The 15043-nt window shown below is 42.4% G+C and overlaps 1 protein-coding gene and 1 pseudogene across 5 annotated transcripts in view; one reads left to right on the top strand and one right to left on the bottom strand.

Moving 5' to 3' along the window:
- Positions 1-15043, top strand: part of wwox (WW domain containing oxidoreductase) — a 968269-nt gene that overhangs the window by 166304 nt on the left and 786922 nt on the right. The gene's annotated exons all lie outside the window — the stretch shown is intronic.
- LOC144681432 (small ribosomal subunit protein uS5 pseudogene) lies at positions 5400-9549 on the bottom strand (annotated as a pseudogene).

The following is a 15043-nucleotide window of genomic DNA, read 5'->3' on the forward strand; positions in this document are numbered from 1 at the left end:
GGGGATTGCAGCACATTTTATCTGAGTTTAATTTGAGATTTTCTTATTGTTAAGTGAACATATTAATTAGGTTACCAGCTAGGTCAACTCATGAAAATTATATTTTCCTTGCATTATGACATGCAATTTGAGATTGGAGCACTTGGCCCCAATATTCATGTAGAGGTTTTGGGTTAAGACTGAATCGGCCGGAGAATCTGGCAAGGCTGAGGATGAAGCAATGCTGCCGACCTAGATGGCAGGACCTCATTATAATATTTTTGATTCGTTTCCAGCCAGGCAGCTAGCCAAATTGACAACCTGGCCGGCGGCTGGGAGAGAAAACCAGCAACTGGAGCCCGTAGCTGAGGACACTCAGCGATAGTCTCTGGAGGCCGAGTTTCAAAGATTCCTCTTTGAAATATTTGATTGCTGGTTCACTGCATTTTTCTTTCTAATTTAGATAATTGTACTTGCATTTATCTAGAAGTTTAAACTTCTTTTTGTACTTTTTGAAATGTAGCAACAATTATGTTGAAGGATGGGTAAGGAAGAATGCGCAAAGCAAATAAACCATACATTAATTTTAAATTATTTTAATGTCTTGAACAAGTTACTGATACTAGTTTAGGATTAATTCTTTGATCTTGCATTTGACAGTAAGTAGTGTTCTTTGTATTGTCTGTTGGATGGAACACAAATATTTTTACAATCCATCACACAGCCTGCTATGACATTGTGCCTTGAAGACTTGATGACATCATTCATGCTCAGTTCTGGGATTTTACTTTTAAATCAGTCATCTTGACAGCAAACCTGTAAGCATTTTACTTTAGAGAATTTCCGTAGTTTATTTTAATTTTCAAGCATGATATTTGCTGATGTAATTATACTAATTAATAAACAAATATTTACAGGTTTTTATTTACCATTATTATCTGAGAACCTTTGTGACTTTCTGAAAGCATCTCATAATAAATTCTTTCAACTGTCAGAAATTAAACAGAAACACGAAATAAAAACTTGAACGAAAATGAAATAAAATCCTCCTTATTAAGGAATTGAACACATTACTTCAGACTACTGCTAAGTTGCCAAACTGGGTTTTATTTCATGATTTGGGTGCCCACGTTTTTAGAGTGAGTGTAAAACGTTCAGGCTAATTGGCTTGAAAATTCAGTTTTTATCAGCATTAATGGCCCTCCTCTGGAAAAAAAAATTGTTCAGTTGAAATTTGCAAAGTTTTATAACACTGGGAAGAGGGTGAGATTTCTATACAGTAAACGCCTGTCACTTAATCCCTAGAACTGATAGACCTTCTAACCAGGAGCTGAATTTTGTCCTCCAAAATTTGGATTTATATGATTTATTCAGAATGGTAGCCCTTCTATGTCCCTACAATCATTTTAGTGAACATTTTGGTCTAAATTCTCAGTACCATGTTCTCATTGTCATCCTTCAGCCAAAAATAATGGCGACAAAAAACCCAAGGACATCTTAATGTCCCTTGTACTACCAGTGCCACTTTCTGTTCATCAGATGGGTTGCATTGAAGTTTCACGATGTTAAGTTACCCGGCCTTCACGGTGCATATCAGCCAAAATTAGTGGCATTAAATGCACTTCTGGGTTAGAAGGTTGAGAGCTGAAGTCTCCCCTTCCAGATATTTAAGTACAAAATATAGGATGAGAGTTCAGTGCATTGCTGAGGGAGTGCTACAATGTTGAAGCTGTTGCCTTTCAGATGATGTCAAACTGAGTCCCTATCTGCCCTCTAGTGGATGTATAAGATCCCATAGTACTATTTCTAAGAACAGCATGGGAGATATTTGTGGTGTCCAGAGCAATATTTATACTTGGATCATCCTACTATAGTACTTTGGAAAACATCTTGATGAAATTGCACTAGAATGACAAAATATAGTTTCAGTCTAAAGCATTTGGCAGGATTTTCCCCTTGTTGGGCGGGCGGGCCTAGGAATGGCCACAAAAGGGACCGCCACCTACCATCCGGCCAATTAACAGCCAGCCAGCGTGAAATTCACGCTAAGAGCCTCAGTGCTGTGGGGGAGAGGGGGGAGGAGGAGCGCGAGTGCTGAAGTCTGTGCATCCGTGGGAGAGCACACGCTGAAAGCTCCTTGAAGACCCGGAGCTGCCTCAGGGAGCTGAAGAATTTTAAAATGAAAAAGAAACATTTTGCAAATGATATAATCATGTCCCCACATGTGACTCAGTCACATGAAGAGGGACATGTTAAAAAATTTTTATTGTTCTTTTTTAGTAACCACTGGAAACCTCATCCCGCCATGGATTAGGTTTTGTAAAAAATGGTTTTTACAACCAAATGGTTGAGCGGGCAGTGAAAATGACATATTAATTACTTGTTTAAGGGCCTTAATAGGCCTCTTAATTGTCGGCGAGTGAGCTGCCGCCTCTCGCACGCACCCGCCGACCCAAAGATCGTGAGCGTGCGCGATGACGTCGAGACGTTCGCCCACTCGTGGGATGAAAAATTCTGCCCGTTGTGTTTGTCAGTTTTGACCTCCTTCTGGAATCAGAGGTATTCCACGATTTATGACTTTGATATAAATGGGATGGAAGCCCTAAACAAGCTGCTGGAGATTAAAATAAATATCTAGTATTTGATGTTATGTATGTCAGAGAAAGACTAGTGAGGAGATTTGTGTGCCATTGACAAATAATTATGAATGAGTTAAGAGACATAGGGAGTTATCAATAGATTGAGAATAGGCTAATGAATGTGGTGCTCATGTTCAGAAATGGTGACTAAACAGAAACGGATAGTTCATTGGAAAGTAATGTTATTGATTATCTAGAATAAACTTGAGTAAAAGAGCAGTCAACAAGACTTTACAAGGGGTTGAAGTGTGACTAACAGCCTTGATTTCTTTGAGGAAGTAACAACTCAAGTGGACTGTAGGAAGCCCCAAGTATTAGATGAAATAGACATCTAAATGTGTAACAGAAACAGAATTACCTGGAAAAAGTCAGCAGGTCTGGCAGCATCGGTGGAGAAGAAATCAGTTAACGTTTCGAGTCTTCATGACCCTTTGGCAGAACTCAGCTTTTTGTTTTTATCTAAATGTGTATTCAGATTTTCAAAAGGCATTTGATAAAATTCCACATGAAAGGCTAACAGCTAAGCTCAATAATAGTTTTCAAGGTAAAACTTAGAAATGAATAAGGAATCAGCTGGAGGATGGTAAACAACCCGTACATTTTAGAGGAATTGTCTTGGAGTGGTGTACTCCAAGGCTTGGTATTGGAACCAATATTATTTCTAAGTTGTGTCAAGGACAAAGATCAGAACAGAAATGTAAAGGTAAGTGGGCAAAGCAGCAGCAGATGAAATTTAATGCAGAGAAATGTAACATATTGCATAAAGAAAGGAAAAAATGGGCATGAATAATGTTGAAATAGCAAAGGGTGAAATTGAAGGGGATTAAGGACTTAATGTAAATGTCCAGCTAGATATCATTTAGCAACGTTGAATTTCTTAGCCTAAAAAGTTGAAAATGAGTCCGGGGAGATTGTGAGCAAACTGCACAATGCTCTGGTCAGACCTTGAATCTTGAATACTGTATCCATTTCTGAATGTATCAAGAAAGAAGGATGCTATTCAAGAGCTGGAGACAGTGTACAGAAAAGCCACAAAATTGACCTCTACTGTCAGGAGTCTGAATTACAAGGAAACACTGGGGAGACTTGGGCTGCTGAGCCTGTAAAGAAGACACCTGAGAGATGATTTTTAATAAAGGTATATAAAGATAATTAATGGAATGGAAAAGGTTAGTTTGAAATACTACTTTAAATTAAGCTCTGGGCATAAGTCAAAGAGACATGCAGTTTAAACTAGTAAAAGGTAACTTTAAGATTGATATAAGGACCTTCTTCATGCAGAGAATGATTCAGTGCTTGAAGATTTCCAGATCATGGGGACAAAAATCCTCAAATTATTTAAAAAACAGCTCAATACAGTATTGGGGGAACCACAGGGTCTTCTAAATTCAAATGGACCAAATAATCTTCCCCGTAAGTATCTTGTGGAACTTTTGAAATTTGTTAGTAGTTTCTAACCACTTATCAATTATAACTGTCTTCTCATTATTTTGTACGTATTGCTTAGTACAGAGATCATATCAGGAAATTCAAAATGCTGCACTCTGCATATTCTGTTACTATTGATTGAGGTTAGACTACTCCTTCATGCATATATCACTGCTTCAGTATCTTCTCCAGGGATTTGCAGCTTTCTTTTTTTCCTAATTATTCATTAAGATTTATTGGTGTACTAATTGCCAGCGTTTTAGATCATCCACCACAGATTTACATCTTCTCGTTCTGAAGTGAAGTTCAGTGCTTCTTAAATCTTCTGGCAGTCATGGGGATGTTCATTTATATTAAAAAAGAGTCTGTCATTTTTCAGGTTACGGCATTAAGTTGGCAATCTCTTTAATGTAGTGAAGTGAAACCACTCTATCTGATAACACTCAACAGATCTTCATTGCTACCCAGCAAGTTTTTACATTGCTGGGCTGTAAATTTTCACCTGGGTTAAAAGTCCACAGAACTTAAATTATTACATTTATTTCTTTTTCTTTGTTTAATTTGTCTTCAATGACTTTTGACTCAGCTTTCTTCTCGCAGATGAACTTGCAAAAACTCTCATAATACAATAGTATTGTTAGGATTTCAATTAAGTGTAATGATGGACGTGTAAGATTTACTGTGAATGGGACATAAAGTCCAGAAGCAGAATTACAGACGCTGCCATTCCAATCTTGCTCTGTCTCACTTGAGAAATCTCTGGAGAGCTCAACAGTGAGCTAAGTGTAGTTGCAATTCAGTCACCGGCAGTGGTAATAGCGAGAAGAATTTGAAATGAATTGAAAGTATTGAAAGAAACTTAATGTCTAACAATAAAGAATGTTGGCATTCATAAAAATTTTCCCATAACCTACTAGCAATACTGAAATTTTTATCCAAACTTGTCGCGTGGTTGAGAACTGAGTAAAAACAATTCAAAGTGTATTGGCGGATTTGAGTGTCAGGCCAGAGCCCTTTATACTGAAGTCGTAACTGTAAGTTTGTGAAGTGATCTAGACATGTTGTAAAATGTGTATTTCTAATCAAATCTAAAATGATTTTACATTATCTTAAAATTCACTTGTAAGAATTTAATGTGCATACAAACATCTTTGAAGTTGGCAGGACGAGCTGAGAAGCCTGTTTCTTACTTTATAAACAGAGGCATTGGGCAAGATTTTAACTCCTTCAAAACCCACCCACTTACACAGAGCTAAAGTTGAAACCATGGAGTAAAACAACAAGGAAGTTATGTTAAATCTTTATAAATCTCTGGTTAGACCCCAGCTGGGATATAGTGGTCAATTATTCTAATTTATTTATTTTTTTCATGGGCAACAGGTGTTTATTTTATTCTTTGTATAAAACACTTTTATGTTGCTGGAGCAACAGCCGACTGGGACCTTTGGACAGACACGGGTGTGGGTCTTGGCCAGATGATCAGTGAATTCCTGGTATGGGGCCTTGGTAAACACAGTCTCTTTCCACAGATCTGGGGTCAGGTAACTGTAGGTCTTAGAGATGGCATCAAAAGTAGCTTTAGCAAAGTTGCCCAGTGTGGCTGTGCAGCCTCTGGCTGAGGTGTAGCAATGGTCGATACCAGCCATCTGAAGCAGTTTCTTGGGTACAGGGGCTGAGACAATACCAGTACCACGAGGTGCAGGGATAAGACGTACCAAGACTGAACCGCAACGACCAGTCACCTTGCATGGTACGGTATGTGGCTTTCCAATTTTGTTACCCCAGTAACCCCTCCTTACAGGGATGATTGACAGCTTCGCCAGAATAATAGCTCCACGAATGGCAGTGGCCACTTCCTTGGAACACTTGACACCCAGTCCAACATGTCCATTATAGTCACCAATAGCAACAAAAGCCTTGAACCTTGTGCGTTGACCAGCACGGGTTTGCTTCTGGACAGGCATGATCTTGAGAACCTCGTCCTTCAAGGCCGATCCCAGGAAGAAGTCAATGGTTTCAGACTCCTTGATAGGAAGGGAGAAGAGGTAAATTTCCTCCAAAGTTTTGATCTTCATATCCTTTACCAAATGCCCAAGCTTAATTACTGGCACCCACTCCTTATCTAGATGTCAAGGCTTTGGAGAGGGTGGAGCTGAGATTTACTAGAATGATACCAGGGATGTGGAACCTCAATTATGTGGTGAAACTAGAGAAGCTGGGATTGTTCTCCTTACAGTACAGAAGGGGAATGGGAGATTTGATACAGGTGTTCAAAGTCTTGAAGGGTCTTGGTGTAGTACATAAGGAGAAACCTTCTTGTGGCAGAAGAATCAGTAACCAGAGGCCACAAATTTAAGGTTATTGGCAAAAGAACCACAGAGAACATTTCCTTGCATAATGAGTTGTTGTGATTAGGAATGTGTTGCCTGAAAGGATGGTGGAAGCAGATTCAATTGTAACTTTCAAAAAGGAATTTATAAGGATTCGGGAAAAGAACAGGAGAATGGAATTAATTGGGTGGCTCTTTCAAGGAGACGAGATGATGAATAATTAGATAAAGAATAATGTTGTTCTCTGATTAACATAAATTGTAGAAATGTTTTTGACCATAAGTTTAAACCAAAGCTTATAACAGGACTGAAGAACTAAGCAAAGCAAATTTTTGTTAATAAAGCATCCGACTTCTCACCTGAGTTTTTTTAAAAGCTGACGACTGAAAATCAAAATTAGGGCCAGAATTTTACCTTTGCCGGGCGGGTGCACGGAGGCTCGATGCTTCATGAAATGGGGCGTGATGACATGGGGAGGGGAGCTTCCCAATGTCATCGTACCACCTTGCGATACCTTGGTCAGTGGACATGTGCGGAAGTTGGAAGCACACCCACCGACAAAGGGCCAATTAAGGCCATTAAATCCCCAATTCACTGCGATTTTGAGTGGCCTGTGTACTTTTACACTTGGCGCACAGGTCAATCGGCTTGGCGGCCTTCATGTTTTTCATACAGTCTACATCCAAGGCAGGATAAAAGGCTCAGAAGATGTTGGAAAGATGAGGAGTTAGGAGTTTTGATGTGAGTTGTTTGTTGGTGGATTATAGATCATTTTTGGAATTTTTTGGTTGATTTGGATAATTCTAGAATTGTCAAACATTTGCAGAGGTTTTCTGCAGAAAGGCCCCTTCATGCTGAAACCTGTGTAACCATCAGGTGAAACATGGGGATTGTGTACTCAACTGGAGGGCCCTCCTTAAAAGAGGAGGAGAGGGCAGAAGGGAGAGGAGGCCAGTTTCCCGCAGGCACCTTGCCCTCTGAACCGAGAAGCACAGCCAGTAGGGGTGGAGGGCCAGCAGGCTTTGCAAGGGAGAAGGGTCAGGAGAAGGCACCAATACCCAGCAGATAGCGTGTATAGACAGTGATTGTGCTACCTGGACATGACAGAGGTTCAATGCTGAAGAAGTCTCGACCTCTCCAGGGAAACAGTCATCTCTATCTGCGATATGATCAGCCCCGAAATAGCCTCAAACTTTGTACGTGGCCACCCTATGCCAGTGGCTCTGACGGTGATAATGGCCCTGGACATGCCACAAGATTGTTCCAGGGCTCAGTGGGAGACCTCTGCGGAGTGTCGCAATCTGCTACGCACAGTCGCATCAAGTTGATTACAGATGCACAGTTCTGAAGGGTCAACACCTTCATTCACTTCAGGATAGATGAGGCCAGCCAGGCAGAGTGACCCAGAGGCTTCGCTGCAATTGTAGGATTTCCGAGAATTCAGGGAGCCATTGGCTGCACACATGTACCCATTAAGGCATCAGTGGGGGAGCTGGGTGCCTTTGTGAATAAAAAGGGCTTCTGCTCTCTAAACCTGCAGATTGTGTGTGACCACAAGAATGAGATACTGCAGGTTTGTGCCAGGTATTCAGGAAGCTGCCATGATGCCTACATCTTGCATCACTCCCAGGTGCCAAGGCTCTCCATTGCACAAGCACGGTTGGATGGCTGGCTGGTTGCTTGGGGACAAAGAGTATCTGTTAAAAAGGTGGCTGATGACACTGCTAAGACAGCCAAGGACTGCTGCTGAGCAGAGCTGCAACCGCAGTCATGCCTCCACAAGGACAATAATTGAGAGGACAATAGGCCTGCTCAAGACGAGGTTTCGCTGCCTGGACTGCTCAGGGGATCACTGCAATATCCTCTGCAATGCGTCTCTCTTATTATAGTAGTCTGCTGCACCCTACACAATCTGGCTCTCTCAAAGGAGGACCCTTTGGAGGACAAAGACAGCACGCAGACGACAAATCCAGGGCTGAGTCTGAGGAGGAGCCTGATCAGCTCCAGGGTGAGGAGCAAGATCCAGCATTGAGGCTACTTATTGGAGACTGGGAGACCAGGGAGGCCTTAATTCAGAGTACTTTCAGTTAGGACTCCAAAGGCAGGAGTCAAAATGATGGCAAGGAGACCGCCGCCTTACTGATCTATGCTGCTGAAGCCCTCCTGTCACCCTTTGCTCATGTTCATGCCTCTCAAATAAACCTTGCAGCCCAGTCTATGTGTGATACACGACTCCTAGGCTGCCTCCATAACAACTGTATGAAACACACTAAGGCCATTGGAGATTATCTCATAATTTAATAGTGAAGTGTGAGATATACAAACACCATTACACACGTGGCAACGAAAAATTATTCACCCATGAGACCCCTTATGTGATCATAGTGACTTAAGTTTTAGCTTTATGAGTGCTACGGCTTGGTGTTTCCCCCTTGCTGGCAGCTGCATTGGAGGCAGGCTGCTGACTCTGTTGGCCTTGATGACTTTGGGGGGCATCTCTGGTCGCTAGGGCCTGTGTGGGCCCTGACTGGGTGGAAGAGTCCAGCATCGTGGCTGGGCACTCCTCAGTCATCGGGGTGTCATCAGATGCGACGGCCACTGGCAGAGAGGTGGAGGAGCTGCTGCCATCATCAGGAGTGCCCTGAGAGGAGCCCCCCGATGCATGGGGCTGCAGGTTGTCCACCACTGTGAGGTTTATTTGAACCTCCCTGCTAGCAGAGTCATAGATGCCTCATCCATCTCTCACATTGGCAGTGACATAGAAACATAGAAAATAGGAGCAGGAGTAGGAGTAGGTCATTCGGCCTTTCGAGCCTGCTCCACCATTCAGTATGATCATGGCCGATCCTCTATCTCAACGCCATACTCCTGTGCTCTCCCAATACCCCTTGACGCCTTTAGAGTCCAGAAATCTATCTATTTTCTTCTTAAATATATTCAGTGAGGTCACTGCCAGTGTGTGGGTTCACAGGTCTGAATCCCTGATTGAGTTTCTGGAGGTGCCTTTCCATGAGAGTCGCCACTCTCCCTATGGAGGAAGCTGTGCGTTCAGAACTCTGGGTCATCGCAGTGCTCACGCTTTGCATAGATTCCTCCAATATGGAGACCATGGCACACAGACCCTCCGGGATCTGTGCCAGATCTTCACGGGCATCCCACTGGACATCCAGCATTTACCGCCTAATAGATGAGTCCAGGGACTCATCATCTGTCTTGGGCTCAGCATCATCCTGGTCTCCAGCAATCCTCCTTGCCTCTGCCAGCTTCTCAAGGAGGTGTGATGTGCTTTCCCCAGTGTGCACTGCCATCTGCTCCAAAATGCTTATGTCACCGATATGCTTGTATCTGTGCTGGTTTATGCTGCAGAAGGAGGGTGCATATGGCTGCAAGTCCTCCTCTAACATCAAGGGTGCGTCCTCGGGGTCCTTCCGTGGTTTAGAGGCTGTTCCATCTGAGGGAGGGAAAAAATATGTAAGCCTAGAGCAGCCTTAAGTGGTTGGAGTGCATGCAGCCTGATTGCTTCTCAGAATGGACAAAGACTTCTGAATGGATGAGCAACAGGGATTAGTGGAATTCACATGTCAGTCTTACAACCGCTGCTCGACATCTCTCACACCCTCCCCCAATCTCTTCCTTGCCCAGTGGATTAATATCCTCCTCCGAGACTCCTGCCCCTCGCGACCAATGGACCTGTCTCCATATTCACATGCCATCTCAAGGATCAGCTCCTCCGCCTTACTTAATATCAGATTAGGGACACCACCACCTGTTTGTCCTCACTCCTGTGCTTTGTAACTCCTTTTCTCCTGTAAGGACAAAAGTGTTTTCATTAGCGCCCCCCTCTACATGCCAGAACATACCAAACTCCCCCCACCCAAAGATGCAGGTAGGTTCAGGTGCCCATCACATTGCAGCACCTCACCCTAATATACATGCCAGCCATCCAGTCTAATCATGTTCAGTCTTTAAAGGCACATGAAGATGTGCCAATTTAAGCTCAGAATTTCACACCTGTGAGACCCAACAAATGTTACCACCCAAAACACACCTCTTCACAGATACATCTGGAATCAGTACTCACCCTGGCAAAGAGCTGAAGGTCATTGAACCTCTTCCTGCACTGCTTCTAGGTCTTTTGGACTACATCATGTCCACTGACCAGAGTTGCAACCTCTGTCCATGCCTTCTTTATGTGTGGTGGCCTCTTCTTGCCGTCTCGCGGCAGTATCTCCAGTTGTGTACTCTCAGCCTCCATTAGAACCCGCAGGCACTCATCTGAAAAGCCGGGGCAGACTGGCTCCAGCTATTTTCATCCCAACTAGCATGGGTTCCGTGTGCAGAAGACATATTCCAGCCACACCTCATCACACATTATCTCAACACAGCAATCTGGCCCTTGCAAAATCTCAGCAACTCCCTGAGGCAGTTCCACAATGATTGCCAGCCTTCAGGGAGCTCCTTTTAACACACCCTCATTCATTATAGCACCCGTTCTCTTCCCGCCGCCACCACCAACCCCCCAGCAGTGCTAAGCCTCTCTCAGCGCGTGTTTCATGCTGGCCAGCAGTTAATTGGCCGGCCAGCAGTTAATTGGCCAGCCAGCGTAAAATTGCTGTTGGAAGCCGATTGTGGCTGGGAGCAGATTCCACATCTGCTTCCGGTCTCGCCGATTGCGCTCATCCAACAAGCCTAAAATCCAGGCCTATAAGTTTGCTAATGAATGCCCCTTGAGCTGTTTATGTTTTTCACAATCTATGTTTATTTTCAGTCAGTATATTTGTTCTTTTGATTCTAAAAATAATTTCACTTATATACTTTGATCAAAGGAATTTTCTTGCCAAATCAGATTTGATTTGTGCTCTCAAATTAGTTTTGGTGTTCTTTATATTTTTTTTAAAAATGTATTACAAGGTTGATTGGGTGATAGTATTGATTAAATTGTGAAATGGTGCACTTGCTCATTACTGGACCTGCACAAAATGGTTGCTGTAGCCCTTTCCTAGGCAAGTTTTGATATTTGGTAACTATTTGATATTTAATTCTAACTTGGCTTTCTCCTAACTTTCTCTTTATGGTGAGGCATAGGGAGTGTAATCAAGAGCAAGATTATTGCACCATGGAGCAAGGGAAACGTGAGGCTAGCTCTAAGAACAGGAGAGTAAATTTTATAATTTGGGGGTCAGATGGTGTGTTTTTGAAGCTGTGGCCTGGACGTTCAAACGATGTATTGCATCCGAGGTACCAAGGTAAGGGATGCAATGGAGCGGGTGAATAAATCAAAATGCAAGGATTCAAACAGCTTGGGAAGAATAAGATGGAAGATTCAGAGATTTCAAGAAGTTGGGGAATAATCTAACATGCAAGATCTCGAGAATAATAAATTCAAGATTACTCCCCATGCCATGCAATGGACAAGTTGCTTGGAAGTGGCACTGTGTGGTTGGAATGTTGTTTGGGTTCTCCAATCATATTGTGGAGAGATATTGGATGATAACAAATACTGTAGTTTGTATGTGGCTCTTAGCTCTGTGTCTTTTAAAGCAGGGCACCTATCATTGTAATTTCATCTCTTAAATCTCAGGAAGCTGCCTGAAGATCATTGTAAGAGAGAGGCTATGGTATCAGATATTACAGATACTTGGCTCAACGATGACATGAGCCGGCTACGTGTATAAAGAAACTTCAACAACTTATATTTACATCGCACCTTTAATGTAATAAAATGTCCCAGGGTGCTTCACGGAACATTATAAACCAAATATGATACAGAGCCATATAAGGAGATAGTAGATCAGGTAACCAAAGAGGTGGATTTTAAAGAGTGTCTTAAAGGAAGAAAAAGAGGCAAAGAGGTTTATGGAGGGAATTCCAGAGCATAGGACCTAGATAACTGAAGGCTTTGCCACTGATGGTAGAGTGATTAAAATTGGGGATACTCAAGAGGTCTGAAATAGATGAGTGCAGATATCTTGGAGGAGTTGTAAGTATGGAAGAGATTAGAGAGATAGGGAAGGCTGAGGCCATGGAGAGATTTGAAAACAAGGATGAGCATTTTAAAATTAATTGACCATGAGACAGTGTAGATCAGCATGCTCTGGGGTGATAGGTAAATGGGACTTGGTGCAAGTTAAGATATGGACAGCAGAGTTTTGTATGACTTCGAACTTACGGAGATAGAATGTGGGAGTGCAGCCTGGAGTGCATTGGAATAGTCAATTTTATAAGTAACAAAGGCATTTGATAATAACAGATTATTTCATAAAGATACAAAAGAGAAGCTGGGAGCTGTTGTTGCTATTTATTGAAAAAGAACTCGAATGTAATGAATTTGAAGCTTTAGTCTATATAAAAATGATGAGGAAGCTCTGTGGATAGGGGTGAGAAAATATGGAATAGAGGCAAACACGTGAAGTGGTTTGAAAATTGAAAACTGAGAAAGAAAAGGGTGGTTGTGGGTGGAGCTCCAGCTGCATTAAGACATCAAGGGGTCAGTAATTGGGTGCTACAGGGTTCAGCGCTAGGACCATTACTGTATACGGTACACAGAAGTGATATGGAGCTGTGGCTGAAACAAAACTTTTTTGATGTTTGCAGTTGTAGGGGGAAGGAACAAGTCAACTTGGATAAGTTGGAAAGGTGGGCTGATGAGTGGCAATTGCTATTTAATGTGCACCGATGAAAGATCATGAGACTAGAGAAAGGGGATAAGCAGTGGCAATCTGAACTAAATGGTGCTTAAGAGCAAAGACTGCAGATCATGGAAATGTGAAACTACAACAGAAAATGCTGGAAACACTCAACAGGTCAGCCAGCATCTGCAGAGAGAACAGATGAGTTGTTTCCTGTGTAGACCTTTTGTCAGAATTCTAATGAAAAAAATGCACTGTTAAAATTTTCTATTGATTATCTTTCCATCTTTTTTCGATGCATACAGGGCATTCCAGTGAGGTGTTCACTGTCCCTTTGTTCTATTTTTATTAAAATGCTTGCTCATCTTTCATATTTTCACTTCTGATGAAGAACTGAATGCTTGAAACATTATTCATTGATCCTTCCTGACCATTTTTGTGTTTCTAGCATTTTCAGTTTTGGGTTGAGCATCATCAGTTGATGAGCAAAATTTCACACCCTGTCTGGTCCTTGATGTCCTTTTAATGCTTGAATGAGGTACACTCATATTAGTGCTAGGAAAAAAGTCTCTGCTTTCTATGATTTTGCAAATCAAAGACCCTGGCCTTTGTCCTGCAGAGTCTCCAGCGTTAGTGCTCCATTTTATGGCCAACTAAGTTGGTTCAGAAATAGCCACATTACCCGATATTAAACTAAATGAATATAGAATGAGCCATTTATTCCAATAATCTTTATTTTCCTCTTTCCCAAACTGTGGTGGTAAAACATTGGTAGCGGCAAAACACAACAATTGAAAGGGAATTGTAGATAAATTGACTTCACTCCAGAAGCTGAAGAAAACATAGGGCAGGATCCTCCCCCTGTCGTGGGGGTTGTGCGGGAGCGGGCGCAAGCGGGCGGGTTCCCCCAGTTGGGGGCGCTCCACCATTTTACGTAGGTGAGCCACTTAAGGCCTGCCCAGCGTGACGTGTGCTAGGAAGCGCTATGCGCTCCTGTGCGGGCGGGGGGATTCCCTGAGCTGGGAGTGCACTCTTTCAGAGCACACAGATCTCCCCGAGGCAAAGTTCAGATCGGCTCAGGTTTCAGTCAATAAAGATGGGAAAAAAATTCCTGACATGTCTCCTCATGTGACGCTGGGACATGTCAATTTCTTTTTTAACATTTTATAAACATTTTAAATCCCTCATGAAACCTCATCCGGCTGTGGATGAGGTTTCATGTTTTTTCTGAAGGCCGCCTGGACTCATCGCCTGACGCCAACCTTAAGGTTGGATGGGCAGGTCCATTAATCAATTTAATTACTTTTTTAATGGCCTTAATAGGCCTTAGCCGAACTCGCTGCGCGCCCATCAAACTGAAAATCTAAATGACGCGGAATGACGTCAGGACACACGCCCGACGTCACCCCGCGTTATTTTATGTGTCTGTGAGCGGGCCCCGCCCTCCACTCGCCAACCAGAAGATGCAGCCCATAGAGTTTATGTACTTTATGTGCAAGAAACCAAAGGGAGAGAATATTTTCCATTTGGAGCATAGTTTATGGTTGATCATGTTTTTTTGCCTTCTATTCTGATATTCTGTATTCTGCTTGTGAAGCACACCTTAAGCTACATGAGACTAATTGCTGATTAGGGTGTTTTTTCTTGTAGCATGCTTTCCAGCTTTGTAACTTACTGTAACTGTTGATGAGTACAATTATTAAACAGTCGTTGATAAAATAGTCGTGAGTTAGCATGCATTAGGAACTGAATCACGGTCTTGAGATTTAGTTAATAAACTATAAACAAATAAACTACTGGGGTTTCTTTTTCAATGTTCATGGAGTACAATCAATTCATTTTCATCCATAATTTTATATCTATTGTCATCATATGCAGTGGAACAAATGCCCAAACCTTTTACTGTGAGGCATATGGTTGATGTTGGAGTAAGTCAGCATGTCAGTTTTGTTGACTGTTTTCACGCTTCTAACAATGTAGATTAGTGCACATAATAGATATTTCTAAACAGAACCAGATTCTGGAGTTCAGATGCCTC

Source organism: Cetorhinus maximus, chromosome 6 (assembly GCF_964194155.1).
Source record: "Cetorhinus maximus chromosome 6, sCetMax3.hap1.1, whole genome shotgun sequence".
Classification (NCBI taxonomy): domain Eukaryota; kingdom Metazoa; phylum Chordata; class Chondrichthyes; order Lamniformes; family Cetorhinidae; genus Cetorhinus; species Cetorhinus maximus.